Raw genomic sequence first — 11,581 nt, 5'->3', positions numbered from 1 at the left:
CTACTGTTCTGAAAGTAATGATAATGCTAAGTATGTTCCTAAGGATTTGATTATCTATTCATTTGTAATTCTTGATAGCGTATAGTATACCTGCCGCCGCGAGAATGAATGTTGATGCAGCCGAGCGTAACTAGAACGTCATGACCGCACTGGTAGAAAAGGTGGTTGGGGTAAGAAAGGGGAGTAAAGTAGTCGCTCTGAGGAGCTACAGTTCTGCAGATCTGGTCAAGACCATCCTTTTGAAGTTTGATTACAGACTGCATGTCCCTGCAAACGTTAGTGAATTCTTATAAACATAGTATATACTGTATAGGCTAGTATAAGGATCATTTATGCGGAGACTAAGAGGAAGGCAGAAAATTTATTTATTTGTTTATTTATTTATTTATTTATTTATTTATTTATTTATTTATTTATTTATTTATTTATTTATTTATTTATTCTGGTGTAGTTAAGGCCATCAGGCCTTCTCTTCCACAACACCAGGAATACAAATACAATAATAGAAATAAACAAAAAAATACATTATATACAAAGTAAAGCTATACAAGAAATGAAGAGAGAGAGAAAAAACACTATAAACAAAGTAAAGCCACACGAAAATATACACAGGTTGCAGTCACACAAACTTTAAATGATTAATTAATTGTATCTTACTAATTAACTAACATAAACAAGAAATTTGCAATTTTAATCTAGATTAAAAAAGAAATAGAAAAAAACACAAATCAATACTTCTAGCAATACCTAAAAACATTAACTAAGACAAAATTTTTCAATTTAATTTTGAATTGTGATAAAGTCCGGCAGTCCCTGACGTCATTACATAACGAATTCCAGAGGCGAGGTATTTCTACAGTATAGGAAGATGAGTATAAAGACGTTCCCATGATGAGGGATAGAAAGAAGTGTTTGATGTCGGCTTCGAAGTGTTGTAAGAAATTGAAAGCGCGATAACAGATAATTCGGAGTAGAAGTATGCATGATTCTAAACAGAAGAGACAGTGAATGCATTGTTCTTCGTTCCTTTAGACGCACCCATGAAAGTAACTGGAGGGAAGGTGTTATATGGTCAAATTTACGAGTATTGCAGATGAATCGTATGCACACATTATGAACAAGTTGTAGTCTCTCAGCTAAGGGTGAACTTACATTAGTTAGCAAGGAATCGCAGTAATCAAAATGGGGCATTACAAGCGTCTGAATAAGATTCTTTTTTAGACTAAGTGGTAGAAATTATTTCATATGGAACAAGGAGTGAAGTTGAGAAAATATTTTTTTACAAATGTGTGTTACTTGAGTGTTCCAATTTAGATCGCTATCCATAAAAATGCCAAGATTTTTAACTGTTTCACTGTATTTCACAATAATCCCATTCAATATTATATGTGGTGTAGTACTACTATCAAGAGTGCTTCGTAGACGATTATGTCCCATTACGATTGCTTGCGATTTCTCTAGATTTAACCTTAATCCAAATTTGTGTGCCCACACCGAAATCGAATTCAAGTCTTCGTTTATTTTGTTTACTGCGTCACTAGTCTCGTCAGGGTGGAAATGAAAATAAATTTGCAAGTCGTCAGCATACATATGGTATCTGCAGTGTTTTAGCATATTAGTCACGTTATTAATATAGATCATGAAGAATAAAGGTCCGAGAACTGATCCTTGTTGAATTCCAGATTTCACGACACACCATTTTTAAGAATAATCGCATGCAATGACACATTGTTGACATTCGCGAAGGTAGGATTCAGACCAAGTAACAGAACTTTCAGAAAGATTCAGAAGTCTTAATTTACATAATAGAAGAAAATAGGAAACACTGGAGAATGCTGGGTTTGCAGTGAAAGACCTGCCTTTGGGCAGAACACCATGAATGAATGAATATGGGCTAGTTGGCATCGTAAATTATATTTTGACTAATAAAGCCTTGTAGCGTTTCCTCCATTACCATTTCCTCTTCCACAAATGAAATAAATATCAGCAAGTTCTCTTCTCTTAATGTGAATCTTCGCATGATAAGAAGAAACTAAAGAAATCAAAATTATTGTTTACGTAACGCTTAATCCACATAAGCGTAACGTCATGCAAGAAGGACAGCTATATATAAACTGAGATGAGGTTTCAGTGCCAAATAGCTATTATAGGAAGCGAACGGTGAAATTTCTATTTTATACAGAGTTAAGGGGTATAAGTGCCGTCCTTTTCACAGTCGTCGGGGACGGTCTACAGGATCAAGAAATGTCCACACAACATAGGATCAAAACTTGATAGTTTTTAAGAAAAAATAATTCTTTTCTTATTTTATTTGCTTTATACTGTTTATATCGTTAGTAAAAATACTAAAATAATTACATCAGTAGGTATATCTAGCAAAGAGTTAATATTAGTTTAAATAAATATTTGTGTGTTCTATTACGTTTTCGTGAAATTAAATAATAATAATAATAATAATAATAATAATAATAATAATAATAATAATAATAATAATAATAATAATGTGTGATTAAATTTGTTAATATTCTGGCGTGAGGGACGTGGCAATATGTTGAGTAGGCATTTCTCTGCACAGACGTATGTACTTGTCAGCTGAGTTCTCCCTGTCCGTAAGTTTACTGCAGAACGGATGACAGTTCAGTACCAGGTATTCAATAAACAATTTACAATGTCATTCACAGTTTAGGAATATCATATGTTATTAATTTATGGAGAAAGTCGTCGTAATTCAAGTGAGGTAAGAATGATGTACCGTCAACTTTTTCTGCAATTAAGGTTACCTAATCGGCGAACTTTTGTAGCAGTTTCTCAACGATTATTAGAAACTACAAGTCTCTTACCCCGTTTCAAAAATCACACAAACAGAAATTAGTTTAAAAATACGATGAAAGAGTAATGGAACGGAGAAAAATTCTCTCCGGCACCGGGATTTGAACTCGGGTTTTCAGCTCTACGTGCTGATGCTTTATCCACTAAGCCATCGTATGATGACGCAGAATATCTGCATGGATTCGTGATTTAAGACGGCGCTTATTCCGTCGGATCCCGGCCAACTAGTCACTCATAACGAGTGCACCTCAGCACATGTGTGGACTTCGGTCCTACGTTCATAGACATCTATGACGTAGTGCAGAGGGCGGCCACTAGAGGGAACCCAAGAGTTGGAACTTAAACTGAGACGATTCTGTCCGACACCGGGATGGATATCCGGTGTGGCTTAGTGGATAAAGCATCAGCACGTAGAGCTGAAAACCCGGGTTCAAATCCCGGTGCCGGAGAGAATTTTTCTCCGTTCCATTACTCTTTCATCGTATGATGACGCAGAATATCTGCATGGAAATATCATATGTACTTCGGTACATTAAAATATATAGTTTAAAAATGGTACTGCTTTATGGAAGCGGGAGGGATTAAAATGTTGCATTAGAAAAAAAGTTCGTGTGATTTTGTGCAGTAAACCATTATTGTTTATTTTTTAGACGTACAATAAAAAAATGGAGCAATATTGTTAAATAAAATGGAAAATTTACGATAATGTTCTATTAATGAGATTGTAAATTTATATTTGCTGTTCGTTTTATGTAAACAACGGTCCGCCCCTGCATTAGAACGGAGCATCTGTTTTGTACCGGTATGTCTGTACCCGCTTGAGCTGTACTGTGTACTTGTAAACTCTCTCCTCCCCATCCAGCAACGTTTCCAAACGTCTAATATTGTAAACTGTAATAATTCATTAAACATTACAATTATAACAAATTGTAAGGACATTTTTTCTTCCTTATGACATGAATAATCATCAATTAAAATAATGGCACTTAAATCCCTTACATCCTGTATATTTTTAAGTTAGAGCCTTGATTCTTGTACACATATTCCTATTGATATCATTAATGTTGTGTTTAAGTTTCATCTTTACGGGTTCAGTTGTTTAAGAGTTATTTAAATTAAAAAATTAATTTTTATATTTTCAAAATGTTTCAGCTCCCCAAATTTTAAGCATTAAGTTATATCTTAAATTTTTTACGATATTGCCTTAGATCTCTTTCGAAAGTTCCTACGTTCTTACATTTTTTAGTATGATCTTGTAAAAATATGAGAAAAAATAAACTTATTCATATTCACATTAATAAAATTTATAGAGTGCAAGCACACATTTTATCTTTTTATAAGTTCAGTTTTTTAATGATAACATAATTTTGTTAAGTTTATTTTGAAGAACATGCAGTAAAAATTTCAGCTTCCTAGCGTAAAATTTGTGTAATCCTTAGCAATGCGAATGCAGAGAACTGGGCAAAAAAGTAGGCCTACGGAAATAGTAATATACGTTACAAGAGCAGTATGTTGACGTTTTCATGGTCGAGGAAAAGATTGAAAAAGCGAAACGTAGTTGAGCTTTTTTAATTTCCGAGAACATGAAAACAAACATACCGCTCGTGTATCGTACATAATTTTGTGCGAAGATCGTTTATTACATACCTGAAAGACGAATTTCTAATTAGTTGCAATGAAATCTCCATGTTGGTTTCTGTTTAATGACGGCAACTTCGGAACACCAAAATATCTTTCTTCAACATTGTTGCTATAAAATGTTTTCTGTGTTTACTATACTCCAGCAGGCCGCAATATACGTCTGTCTTTTTTTTCCCCAGTCTATAAATGCGAACTTAAAACAAACGGTAAGGTTATGTAATGATTTATTTTTCATTTTAATATTTTAACAATATTATTTATATAACATATTGCAGTAATAACATCCGCATCTGGAATATTGTTGATTTTTTCACGGCTTCCTTAATGTTACGTGTATCAGGAATGCAATAAGTTTCGTGGAGTAGTAGACTTTACTTAATTTTTGCAAATATTTAAAAACAATAATTAACATTGCAATTTAGGTGAAATTGCAGTGGTAAGTTTCCAATTTATAATTATTACTATGTTAAACGACTCTAAAAATAATATGTTAAAAGCCTAAAGCAGTAAAATGAATGTCGCGCTTAAGCGGTAAGAAGAGGGAAATTGTTATGTGTGTTACGTTGGGAATACTGAATGTGGTATTTCACACTTACCGCGTATTGGTTCTGTGCGGAAAACAAGCAAATACGCACGATCTCGCACAAAATTAGTTTAAAACTTGCATGCATTTTAAACTTAATAAACGCAGCCTTTTAAAATGGCGTAATTAAAGACACAACCACCATAGGGTTCTAAAACTTCGTCAAAATGTAAAACAGGAATCATAGCTTCATTTTTTACAAAAAAAAAAAAAAAAGTTATTTTTGATCAAAAATTGCCTAATTTTTGTCCATCACCTCCCTTAATGTATGCTATGAACAGGTTGAGTACTATTCACATGAACTTAGTAATGTTTACAAAATCACCAGGGTAGCGTCATGGCATGCATTGAAGTAAACAAAATTATTTATTTTATCATGGCCCTCCACTGTTACTTCAACCGATTACAATACCAATCGAAACGTTTCCGAACACGGGTTCTTATGATGTGAAAGTTGTTCATTTTGATGTCCTCTATCATCGCTAAAAATTTGTAAGAAAGTGACAGTATCACTCTGTATATAATTTCTTCATAAAATTAAAAATAGGAAAACTTCAAGCTGTGTTCTATACCTTTTTGGCCGACCGTGTTTTTAACAACCTTGCCGATGTTGTTGGTAGGCCTTGTAAGTTAAATTCACGACCAACTAGTTATTATAACTCGTTGCTTACAACACGCGTGAGGTAAGTAAATAAATCAAATCAACTTTTATTTATCTACTTAAAAGTAACGAACTATCAGTGTCGCGCACCATTATGTGCTATGATGAAATTACTAAATGTCTTATTATACCTGTAATTTTTCTAAATTAATTTATTGGAGTTGAGATTTGTAAGAAAACAGGAATTAATATAGATAAGACGTAAGCGTGAAAACCATTTCTGACTACTGAGCCAAGAGGACTTTATATATTATTAGTCCTCTTGTACTGAGCGCCACTCGTGGGGTCGTAACAACGCGAAAACATCCATGGCGTAAAATATGTATTAAAGCATTAACCTATACTGATATGCAATTTATTTACACTGATGTATAATTAATTTTTTCACCTACAAAAATTTTCTATGTGGTATTTATTTATATTGATGTTTAATTAATGTGTCATTTAGCCTACCTACATCTTTGAAGAAAAAATAAAACTTTCTATAATTTATATTTTATTACAATGTTTTCACAATCGCCGCCAAATAATAACAAATGAATAACACCTATCGACAAATATGAATAATAACAAATGACTAACAGGCCTACCTATCGACACATTAAAACCAACTATTTATTTAAATTAAAAATGGTTAATAATAATAATTTATTTTTTATTAAGATCGGCTAAAAATAGTATACAATACATGTGTTACGTGCATTATAACAGAATCGAGCAAAAGCGTCTCGTCTTCTCTAACTTTTGCTTGATTATGTCATAATGTACTTAAAACGCTTGTATCGCAATATACGATTTACTCACTTTATGCATTCTCAGCGAAATACTAGTGATTTCGAAGAATACTTGAACCGTTGCTTACGAGATTGTGTAATCTCGTAAGCAACGACTTGAACTCTGTTCCTTTGCAGTACCGGTACGGGTATCCAGAGCCATCCAGCGCGCTATGCAGTATACAGTTGTATAGGGAAAGAATGTAATTTAAATGCGAAAAAATGCAGTGCTGCTGTGTTCAGAATTGTTCACAGAGAACTGAAAAAAGCGCACATTTGTTTTCTCTGTGACAAAGGTAAAAGAAATAAGGAAAAAGGAAAGAAGTGACTATAAATACAAAAGGGAACGATCCGCTACCTAAGCGAGCATACATTGTGAGATTAATGAATGACTGTATTTTTATATTTATTTTTTTCAAAATTTGGGCCCCAAAATATTTTTATAAAACTAATCTAGAATTTAAGTTGTTTCACCATTGATATTTCTACATAAAACATATGAAAATCACGTACCAATTAGGATCAGTGTCAAATTTTTACCATCTTCTCCCTTTCAAATCAGGCATTTCTGAATTTAATCCTATTTGCTATTTGCAAGAATGACATAATATATTTGTGAAGTTCTGAATTCATTCTTGAGACAAGATTGTATTGTTTGGCTCGATTGGAAGATACAAAGACCGTAGAAACTAGAAACGCTATTAAGGTTAGACTGATGTGAAATTTCAATTTTCTAAACTATTCTAGGTAGATCTATGAAATTTTGTACTTTTAATTTGTAATTTTGAATTTTGTAAATTTAGGTTTTCAAAAATTTCTACTATTTTGGACAGAATTTTTGTCTACATACGTGTCAGACCTTCAGAAACGAAATTTACTATACAATTTTCCTCTTTATTTTACTAAAAAAATAATTAAAAATATTTAATGCACCAAAAGTGTAAAAACAGAAAAAAAATCAACTCGAGCGTAAAAAATTAATATTAAAAAATACCTCTTCTGGCTGATATGCATATATATAATCAGGCAGTACATCTCACTTGACGATATGTGTCAGAGGAAGGAAAATTGTTTGTAAGCATCTGAAGTCTGATTAGTGGAATATGTAGCTAATCGGCGAAATATGCATTGGAGGGGGAAAGAAACTTGCCACCCTACCCCATTATTTCCTGGCCTAGTTGTCTCATGAGTGATGCCTTATTGGTGGTACTTATGAGGTTCAAACCTGTCTTCGGACAGTTGACTAAACAACAACAACAAAAAAATGAGTGTTAGGTATAATATTGATAGTAAGTTTTGTTAACAACGTATTCAAAAACCTCTAAAAAAAATCATGAATGTAGTACAGAATCTGTAGAAAGAGTAGCATTTTTAGCAATGCAAAATTTACAGAAAATTAAAGTGGAGAAAATTGACTTCAAAAGTTTGGGATAATAATAATGAACCAGGTTTCTGTCTTTTTTATTTTCTAGGCATTTTGAAACATATAGAATAGCATATTATATACAGAACTTATCCTTATATACACTACCACGCTGTGCACACGTAACCTACACTAGTAAATAAAGATGACTAAAATAATTATGTAACGGTCAGCACGTCTGGCTGCGAAACCAGGTGGCCCCGGTTCGAATCCCGGTCGGGGCAACTTACCTGGTTGAGGTTTTTTCCGGGGTTTTCCCTCAACCCAATACGAGCAAATGTTGGGTAACTTTCGGTGCTGGACCCCGGACTCATTTCACCGGCATTATCACCTTCATATCATTCAGACGCTAAATAACCTAGATGTTGATACAGCGTCGTAAAATAACCCAATAAAAAATAATAATAATTATGTAATCTTATGAAAACACTATAATAGATAAATATTATTTACAAATCACAATGGACTCTATATACTATTATAACACTAACAATAAAACTGTTAGAAACTTGCAATTATTTCTTGTATCACAAACAAAAACCAAGCATGGAAAACACGTTGTTATGGCTACTAGCAACAAGTGGAATTTTCCTTTAGACAAGAGTTGTGCTTTCCTTTGTAACTGAATATCTTTTAAAGGAAAGCAGCGTTTGAAGTTGGTCTAACACCAGTTGGATTCTATGAAGAAATATTTCGAGAAGTCAAGATGCTACACTGGCTCAATCGGAAATCTAATATAATACATAATGTATGAAATATAGCGTAATTTCCAAAATGTTCGCAGAATTCACAGTGGAGGTCGTGGACGGAGAATTTAAATTAACAGTCAGAGCCCGCAGCCTTTTAAAAATGTGACCCTAAACAGCTGATAGACCGGTCGTATGGTCATGAAAATTGGCAGAGGGCATCCTTAGATCATAAATGAATTTTAAGATAAAAACAAAGAAATGATTTTTTTTTTACCAAAAATGACAAAATCTCACATCAGTTGTATCCTTGGGGACATTATACTGAAATTACTAACTTCCATATTTTGAAAGCTAAACTCACAAAATGTTTATCACTAGTATATCTGGTTGATAATAACACATGTACAAAATTTCGTCTCTCTCTCTATGATAAGTGGTTTGCATTTTATTAATAACTTAATTATATAGTGTATTGCTTAATGCGAAAGTCCCTTGCGTAACAATTTACATTATTTTTCACTGATATTCACTTATAAGATTCTTTATATACATTGGAACAAACATTACTATTGGAATTTTATGTACAGCGAATGAGTAAATTACTAGGAATTTTTATGACTATTATTTTTTATAATAAAAAATTCTAGTAATTTACTTATTAATTTTACAGCAAAACCTTATATTAAGCTTTGATTCCATGAATGTAAGGAGCCATATAAGTGAAAATCACTTAAGAATAATGTCAATTGCAGTGTAAACGACTTTTTATATAAAGCGGTTCAATATTTTAATAAAGTAATTAATAAAATGCAAACCACGTATCATAGGCGGATGCAATTTTTTTTACACTTGTCACTATTAAGCAGATATACCAGTGATCAAAATTTGGTGAATCTAGCTTCGTAAGTATGGTAGTTATTGATTTCCCTATTGTGAACTCTCAAAACTAATGAACTTCGAGAAATTTCAGTATAGTGTCCCCTTATATGCGGAAGTCGGAGAGTTTGCACGAGGAATGCAGTTGGAAATGTTTAGATTTATTGTTATTTTATTTGCAACATTGTTGTTTTCATTTTTTACTTGTAATTTATTAAGTTCATGTTGCTGTAATACCTGTAACTGTGACGTTTACGAAGGAGTGTATTGAATACTTAAATGCATCTTTATGCCGTAATAATTATTAAATAAAGTTTTTATACATTAGTATGTTGACTGACAATAATGTTCTAAAATGTAAGAAGATCCTTTAGAAGTTTTTGCCCTTCAAATTAAAAATATCTGAGTTTTACTTTAAATATTCCTATCCCACGCGTGTTGAAAAGGAATAACAATGGCGGCCGACTCGGTGATTGCGCTACTCTGGTATATCCACGGACTCCGTCCAGAGCATCGTTTCAACGCGACTCTGGTGTTAAATCTATAAACTACGTCCACGGTTTCATACATAAAACCAGTACAACTTATTTGCTTTTCTAATACAGGATAGCAGCCTTTCTCTCATCGCTACATGCATAATGCTTAATTTGTTTCACGTAGTCAGTGTTGCCAAGTCAGCGTTTTTTGTAGCTAAATCTGGTGTTTTCAGGACTATGGTCAGCTACAGAATTTTACCGTCAGCGGCTAGCTATTTATTTGGCGTTTTTTGATGATTCCAGCAGAGGGAGACGATATTTTTAAGCTTTTTTTTTCTGTAAAGATGTTATAATTGTTTTTATATGTACTTGCGGATAACAATATTAGTTAATCATAAACCAGAGATTAATATGGTATTATCACAATTTTTCATTGTGTGAGTATAAAAATATATCATTGACTTATGTTAACTCATTTTCGTACAACAATGTCCATTTCCTGCCTCATCCATTGTTTTGTAGTACAAAAATAAGGTCTGCCACATTCGTTAAACTCTTAGTCTAATCATGTATGCTTTGTTTCTGTAAATGAATTGATATCACAGTCTACTATATACAGTCGCGAAGCTTGAGGTGTTTTTTTGCAAATCTCGTGATAAAGCGCTCCAAGCGGTTAGCAACTAGAAACAATAGACTGTCCATGGTCGACTTTGGACTGTGTCTTATTTCTATCGAGTGCTAGCTCGTATTTCACATTGATGCTTGTGAAATGTTCGTTATTGGTTATAATGAAAATGTTAATGGCTAAAATATAATAATTGGAATAATAATATGGGACAAGGAGGAGACGTTTGTAGTGCTATAAATTGTAGCAACAGTAAGAGAAAGAGGCCAGAGTTACCCTTTTTCCGATTTCCGAAAGATTCAGAAAGGTTCCTGGGTTTCCACAAGAATGCTGTGCAGAAACAAAACTGTTAATTTGAAGTTCTTTGTGAGTGTTAGAATACATTATATCCTTAAATTTCACAATGAAATGTTTCAGTCTAACCGAAAGGACATTAGATACCGGTTAAAGTTCTGTCACTTAGGCTGCTAAATTTCCAGAGAAATAAAGATTAGGTGTACTTTTTTTTCAGAGGATATATTTTTAATTGTAGCTATTAATTTTATTATTATTTTTATGTGTTATTTTACTAAAGACGTAGAAAAATTAAGTTTGTTTTAATGAAATATATTGATCACGTTTTATTTTCAATTCTGGTGGGATTATTATTGCTTAGGCCTACTTTTTAATTATAGCTGTTAATTTTGTTGTTATTTTTATTTGTTGCTTTACTAGAGACGTAGAAAAAGTCTGTTACAATAAAATTTATTGATCACGTTTTATTTCCAATTCTGGTGTGATTATTATTGCTTAACCTCATCCCACTTTGTTAACTACGTGAGCCTACACTACAAGTACCGGTACACGTAAGTTACTCCTTTAATTCATATTTCCATTATTATTGTTGTAAAGAGAAATGCAAATTAATTTTTATTGGTTTCATAGTTAATTATCGCTATAATCTTGAATGAGTGAAGTTATTAGCCTATAGTAAATTTCAGTTCGTTTTGCACAAACAAAAATTAT

The sequence above is a fragment of the Periplaneta americana genome, chromosome 6 (genome assembly GCF_040183065.1).
Source record: "Periplaneta americana isolate PAMFEO1 chromosome 6, P.americana_PAMFEO1_priV1, whole genome shotgun sequence".
NCBI classification, from domain to species: domain Eukaryota; kingdom Metazoa; phylum Arthropoda; class Insecta; order Blattodea; family Blattidae; genus Periplaneta; species Periplaneta americana.
Note: the sequence above shows the minus strand (reverse complement) of the source record.